This window comes from Vespa velutina, chromosome 5 (genome assembly GCF_912470025.1).
Source record: "Vespa velutina chromosome 5, iVesVel2.1, whole genome shotgun sequence".
NCBI lineage: Eukaryota > Metazoa > Arthropoda > Insecta > Hymenoptera > Vespidae > Vespa > Vespa velutina.
Genome location: NC_062192.1, coordinates 1,183,818 through 1,191,317, shown reverse-complemented (window position 1 = coordinate 1,191,317; position 7,500 = coordinate 1,183,818). Strand labels below are relative to the sequence as shown.

At 30.4% G+C, this 7,500-nt stretch overlaps 1 protein-coding gene across 1 annotated transcript in view; it reads right to left on the bottom strand.

The window, feature by feature from the left end:
• Positions 1 to 7,500, bottom strand: part of LOC124949052 (elongation factor G, mitochondrial) — a 23,780-nt gene that overhangs the window by 819 nt on the left and 15,461 nt on the right. The gene's annotated exons all lie outside the window — the stretch shown is intronic.

The following is a 7,500-nucleotide window of genomic DNA, read 5'->3' as shown; positions in this document are numbered from 1 at the left end:
TTGTTTTTTTTTTTTTTTTTTTATAATAACGTCGTATTATTTATTATTACAAAAAAAAAAAAAAGAAAATTATTTATGTTATTAATTTCCGATTAAAAAGAAAAAGAAAGAAACAAAAAAAAAAGGAAAGAAAAATAAAAAAGAAGAAAAGAAACAAAAATTATGTATCATTTAATCATAGTTTTTATACGACAATAATCAGATTATTTATTCATATTCAGAAGGGAAAAAGAAAAAAAAAAAAGAAAGACTTAAAGACAATTATTTATTCATCCAATTAATTGCTAATCAGAGAAAAATCATTTAATCATTTTCAAACTATTTCAATTCTTTATATCGAACAATGAAATCACACGAATAAGAATTTCGAGACAAGCTGCGTTTGCCAACAATTTTCATTCATACGAGTGGCATGCATCTGTCGTACGCGAACCGATTAGACCGATGCAATGACGTGGGTTGCAGTATAGGGCGATGCACACACACACACACACACACACACACACACACACACACGCACGAGGGATATGTTCGACAACGATATATTAGATAAGATTAAATTCGTTTAGTATGATAAAATTGATTGCACCGAGAAGTTGTCATAACGACCGACAGGTGTACAGTTGTATGACGCATCGTTGACTAATGTTTCTCAAAGAACAAAGTAGATCTAAACTTACATACTTTGTAATTATCTGAATCTGCAATCATTTTTTTCTTTTATTTTTTTCTTTTTTTTTTTTTTTTTCTTTCTTTCTAAATATAATAAATAATATTTTTCTTTCGTTCTTTTTTCTCTTTCTTCAAATAAATTAACCCATTTAAATTAATTCAAAGGAGAGAATTTTTTTTTGCGTCAAAAGAAAACGAGAAAATCCATGAGGAAAAAGAAAATTTCAAGGATCAATTAGTATCATAATGTTTTTTTTTTTAAGTAAAATTCAATTAATAAAAAATAATATATATATATATATATATTTTTTTTTTATCTTTAATATAGTATTCAATTTTAGGCAAAATGAATATGTCACATTTGTTCACACATGTAAGAAATAATTGTTTATTAATAAAACAAAACAAAAAAGACTTGTACGTAACAAAACATCTATTCATACACGATGAAAGTGAAAATTCGATAAAGAAAAAAGAAAAAAAAGAAAAAAAAAAAAAAAGCGTAAGACTTTTATATTGCTTGTAAATAAAAAATACCTAGGTTATTTTTCTCGAGAGTAAAAAAAAAAAAAAAAAAACAAAAAAAAAAAAAGAAAAAGGAAAGAATAAAAAGGAAGAAATAAAAAAAAAAGAAAAAAGTGACATGATATATCGTCGGAGATAAAACTCGTTGTAGCCCTTTTAGGTAGTCGGCAAACAATCGGACGCCTTCATCATCCAAGTGTCCTCCTACGAGGAAGATACGAGACGAGGGAGAGATAAGCGAGTATAGCAAAAGAACGAGAGGAACGCCATTGCTTAAAGTTCCACGATATAACGCGTTATGGAGTATCGACCTGTTGGCACCCCTGACTCTACTCTCGCAGCTGCAGAGTATCTCTATCTTTAGCTTCGACGAGCCTAATGTGTACGTATACTCGGACTTTCTTTAATATCGTCGTAGTCTTTGCAAGTTCGAATGATATTCAAAAAAAGAAATGAAAGAAATGAAAGAAAAAAAAAAAAAAAAAAAAAAAAAAAAAAGAAAGAAAAAGAAAAATACCTATATATGTGTGTGGAAAATTTTGAAAATTTTTATCGCACAGCTATATCCTCCATTTTTCACCGTCGATAAGAATATAAAACGATGATGAATTTATAAGATTAAAAAAAAAAAAAAAAAAAAATTCTATCTCGTTTACTTTTTACTTTTACGATTATACAAGGCGAATCAAAAGTCCTTAGATAAATTTTTTAAATCAATCCTGCGCACATTCACTTTTTCTCCGTATCTTTTTACATTTATTGTTATTTGTTTGTCCTTTTTTTTTTCAAATTGTAAGATCACAAGCCTAGGAATATTTTTTTTTACAATCTCGAAAAAAATTATTAGTAGCCTAAAATATGTCGGATAAATGTAATTGATTTTTATACACGCTTGGAAAAAAAAAAAAAAAAAATATATATATATATATATATATATATATATATATATATATATCTATTGTTCAAACTCCAAATAAATTTTGTGTCGGTGATACATTTGAACGAAATCCCTTGTGTAAATGCAAATATACGCGAGTCTTTCGTATTACTCCGTTTGGACCCCTCGAGTCTTTAAATATGCGCGCAGTATGCACACTGCGAGAGGCACGCGCTCGTGTAGAGAGAGAGAGAGAGAGAGAGACCAACAAAAAAAATACATCGTTGCAACCCTCGCACAAGAGAGATGAATATTTCGATAAGCCTGCGAGAAATTATTCCGAGGGTGGTGGTGGTGGTGGTGGTGGTGATGGTGGTTTCCGTTTCCTCTGGGTTGGATTAATGTTTGCTATTGGCCTAGCAATTTTTAATTAAAACTACGTCAATCAAATGGAAATTATTTTAGAAACAAAATGAAAACGCTCACGACGTATAAGTGTCATAAAGAAAAATGAAAAAAAAAAAAAAAAAGAAGAATAAAAAGAAACAAAAACGATCGACGCTTAGAGAGAAAGAAAACAAAAGCAATTAAAACGGAGAAAGAAAAAAAAAATAACGCGAAAAAAAAAAATATTTTTGTGAAACGGCCACTGATTTTTGCACGAATATTTTTTTGGTCATTTTTTTTATTCAAAATTTGTTTCCTCACAAAGCGATTGAAAGTACATTTAACATTTTTTAATTTTACTTACGACGGTGTATTATTCTTTTTTATTTTTTCTCTCTCTCCCTCTCTCTCTCTCTCTCTCTCTCTCTCTCTCTCCCTCTCTCTCTCTCTCTCTCTCTCTCTCTCTCTCTCTCTCTCTCTCTCTCTTCAGTTCCCTCTGAACGGAGTCAAAACAGCTGTCGCATGGCGACGAAGATCAACCAAGCGGATCGAGAGTGTTTCCTTCCTTCCTTCCTTCCTAAATTATAATCGGGGGAGGAAGTTGAAAGGTCGAGTTAGATAGTATTAATTTTATTAGTATTAATTTTATTTTGTTTCTTCTTAGATTAATATATTTATCTTTAAATTAATATATTAATATTTTTAAATTAATTATTATTATAAATATACATATATATATTTATATAAATAAATACAATGTATTATGAACTAACACGTATAATCATTATTCCATATTAGATTTACATGAAATAAGATCAGAGAAAATAAAAAAAAAAAAATAAGTCTATTATTGCTTATCCAATATTTTTTAATTCATTCAAATGCAGAAATCATGAAATATTTAGGAATAACATAAAATGTATTTAGCACACATTTAAAAATATAACACTATCAAATGATAATGTACATTAAATTGTATATAATATAACGAAGGGAAAAATATTAAAAATATAAAAGTGATATTCTATCAGACGAGTGGCAAAACAAGCATTTAAAGATCGTTCATATACGTATACAGAAAATGATCTCACGCGTCAGGATATAGGGAAATAAATGATCGCTATTCGTGATTCAATGAAAGGAAGCACTGTTAGATATTTTTCTGACTAGCCACTAGAATTTTAAAGAAAGAGAAAAGTTAATGCTTAACGACGCGAGAACGAACGGAAATATTGTATTTCGAACGGAAATATTGCAAGTTCGATTGAAATTTGTTTATTGGTAAAATTCTTAGATTGGCATTCGAAATCGTGAATTATTATTATTATTTTTTTTTTTTAATTGCATGTTCATGAGAAGAATAAAATGTAGAATAAGAAAATTGAAATATATATATATATATATATAAATTTTAATTAGTTAATTATATATTTATATATTATTAGGATTACGTTAATTATATTTTTAATATAAATAATTTATATTTTATATTATTATATATTTATATATAATAACTTTTCATTATGAATTTGATACTATATATTTATTTACTTTATTACAGTTAAAAATGCGATTAAAAAATAAATATATATATATATATATATAAATGAATTCGTTCTCGTATTTAGTGTTCATGTAATAATCGGAGAATAATTAAGTGGGAGGGAGGAAAAAAAAGTGAAAAAAAAAAAAAAATAAAAGAGAGAGAGAAAGAAGGAAAAACCCAACGATTAATGCGAAATTGACCGTGCAATTTCTCATTTCTATTTCAACTCCTTCGAAGTTCTCTTTAATTTTTTCCACTTAAATTACGTTTCTGTTAGCTCGTTTCAAATCTAAGTACTGCAAAGCAGCAAGATTGCGATCGACGGAAGTTTCATCGTCGAATTCAAATTTCTCTTTAATTTCGAACTTTAACACGCGCTAATAAGTGTGAGTTCATTACGAACAAATAAAACTCACTTCACGCATGTTCATTTACTTGAAATGCGATGAAGAACTTTTTTTTATGAATTATATTTCATTTGACGTAATCACCATATCTCTCAATAATCAATGAAAGCTGAGTACTTTTAATGAAGTACCTCAGCGAGGCATGATTTAGAATCGTAAAGAATTTCTTTTTTCGTGTACTTCCGGTAATCTTCTTTTTCTTTTTTTTTCTCTTTTTTCATTTTCTTCTTCCTTTCTCTTCTTTTTCTTTTTCCAACCGATACGAGGTCGAATGATTAAAAATGGAAAAAGTCCGTAGGAATCGATAAGAAGAAAATGAATGCAAGCAGGCACGAAACCACTCCTATTTCGAACGAACGCATAAATCATTGACGAAGTTTCCTTTCGTGTTATGCTTACATATGTACACTGTATATACATACGTGTATATATCTGCACGTAAATACATGAAAAACAAAAAACAAAACAAAAAAAAAAAGAAAAAACAGAAAAAGAAGAAGAAGATAACGGCTTCCGACAAAACAATATGGACCATCGATCTATTGGAAAAAATTATATTTTTCATCACAAAAAAAAGAAAAAAACAGGAGAAGTAACATCAGATTTTCATATAAATATGCATACATTCGAATAACATTTAATACATAAATATCACAATCCTACTTATAGAACAGATAAAACACGATTTAAAGCCTATATGAAATATTAAATACATTTCTTTTTTCTCTTTTTTTTTTTTTTTCTTTTTTTTGGCAAAAATTGCAAAATCTTCAAACAAAATGAAAAGATAGAATGTAGAAATAACAATAATAATGCCAATAAAAATCATAGAAAAAGTAAATATACCGATCCCGTAATCAATGCATCTAATTTATATTTTTCCACGATAAAAAAAATATAATCAACGTGAGACGATATAAAAGATGATATAAAAGAACATCGACAAAGAAAAAAAACAAACAAACAAACAAACAAACGTCTATTAATAGACAAACGGAAGTAGGCATCTTTTTGGAGGTATGACGTGGCCGTGGGTGGGGTTATCAATCTGGCATCGTAACACAACAAATGCTTCTTTTATGAGAAAACGAGAAAGGAAAAGGAAAGAGGGAGTAACGTGTCGATGGGGTGAGATATGCACCCTTTTCCTGTCTTTCTCTCTCTCTCCCTCGCTCCCTTCCACCCTCTCTCTCTCTCTCTCTCTCTCTCTCTCTCTCTCTCTCTCTCTCTCTCTCTCTATCTCTTTTTTCTTTTCTCCCCATACTTTGCCTAGTATACCCAACGTGTTCTTTCGTCCTTCATTATTCCAGGCCAGTAACCGAGGCATACATAGTGGTACCTAAAAGAGGACGAGGAAGAGGGAGAGATATTCAGCAGCATATCAACGGAGAAAGCAAAAGAGAAAGCAAGAGAGACAGAGAGAGAAAGAGAGAGGGAGCAGTGTGCAGGGTGCTGACGAAGAAGAGCGTCTTTAAAATTAGTGACTGCAGAGTAGCAAAGTGCGCGGGGCTCGTTCAGAAAGATTTTCGCGATGTCTGGTATTCCCTGGCATTCCGCGAGCGTTTTCTTTGCCAACTGCAATCTTCTCAATGCGCTTCGCGTGACTCTCCGTTCGTTTCTTTCTATTCCCACTCTATCTCCCTTCGCCCCTCTCACTCTCTCACTCTCTCTCTTTCTCTCTCTCTCTCTCTCTCACTCTTTTCTTTCTCTCTTTCGCTCCTCTTTGTGCGTGAATACAAGAAAGGATGCATAGGCATCGTGTTATGCAAGTCATAGAAGGACAAAGATAAAGAGAAAAAGATATATATATATATATATATATATATATATATATATTTCCATGATAAGAGGTAGAAAAGGATAAAGAAGTAGAAGAAAGGGTGAAGAACTATTCTACCGGAGTTATTCGACCGAACGAAATTCTGAACTCATTTTTATTGGATCGAGGACATTCGAAGCTGATTGAAAAGAAAAAGAGAGAGAGAGAGAGAGAGAGAGAGAGAGAAAGAGACAGAGGGAGAATGAAATATATATATGTATATATGAAGATAATGATGATACGAGACTTTTCTCAAGAGAGACCCTGACCAAGTTATTCACGGTAGATAATTCGAAATACTATGTCGAGTAGAATCGGACTCCGATATAAATCATAAAAAGGGGATATAAATATCTGTGTATATAAGGTGTATATATATGGGTGAGATGATGGGTGTTTCGTAACGAGCTTAAAAAGTTTCCGTGATTTATCTTTTACGATATCGATAAAAAGTCGATCGCACGAAATAACGAAGATAATCGAATATCTGTAGATAATTGATAATCGAATTTTCGTAGAAGAAAAATAAAAAAAGAAATGAATGAATGAAAGAAAGATATGAAAGAAAGAAGAAAAAAAGAAAAGAAAAAAGATTCTTAAAACGTTCTCTTCCGTTCGATAGTGTATATATATATATATATATATATTTTTTTTTTAATCGAGTCTTTCTCGAATGAAATTTCTAATTGATAATCGAATTTTTTGAAGAAAATAAAAATAATAAATAAATAAATAAAAGAGATGATTCTTTGGAACATTCATCTTCCATTCGATCAAATAAATATATTTCTATAATCGAGTCCTTCTTAAACGAAATTTTAATATCAATTAACGAACAGTTTCTCTGTCACAAACGACATTAACCCGATATCTCCCTTTTCATTTTTATGATCCATCAAATAGAAACTCGAGCAGTTTTTGCGGATCTTCAAACATTTCGGCCGGTTTTATCTGTCTATTCGTCCGTTCGTCCGTCTCTCTGTCTATCTGTTTGTCTATTTGTCTGTCTATCTATCTCTCTTTCTCTCTATTCTTAATAGTAGAGCACCTGTTAATACAATGCTCCCTTTCTTCTTTCTCTCTTTTTCTTTTTTTTTTTTTTTTTTTTTTTTTTTTTTTTTTTTTTTTTTTTACGTTGCCGAGACCGCACCCCAATGAAAAGCATACGTTTGCCGATGAATAGAACGAATAAAACCTTCACGAACGTAGTCTTTCTTTCTCTCTTTCTCTCTCTCTCTCTCTCTCTCTCTCTCTCTCTCTCTCTCTC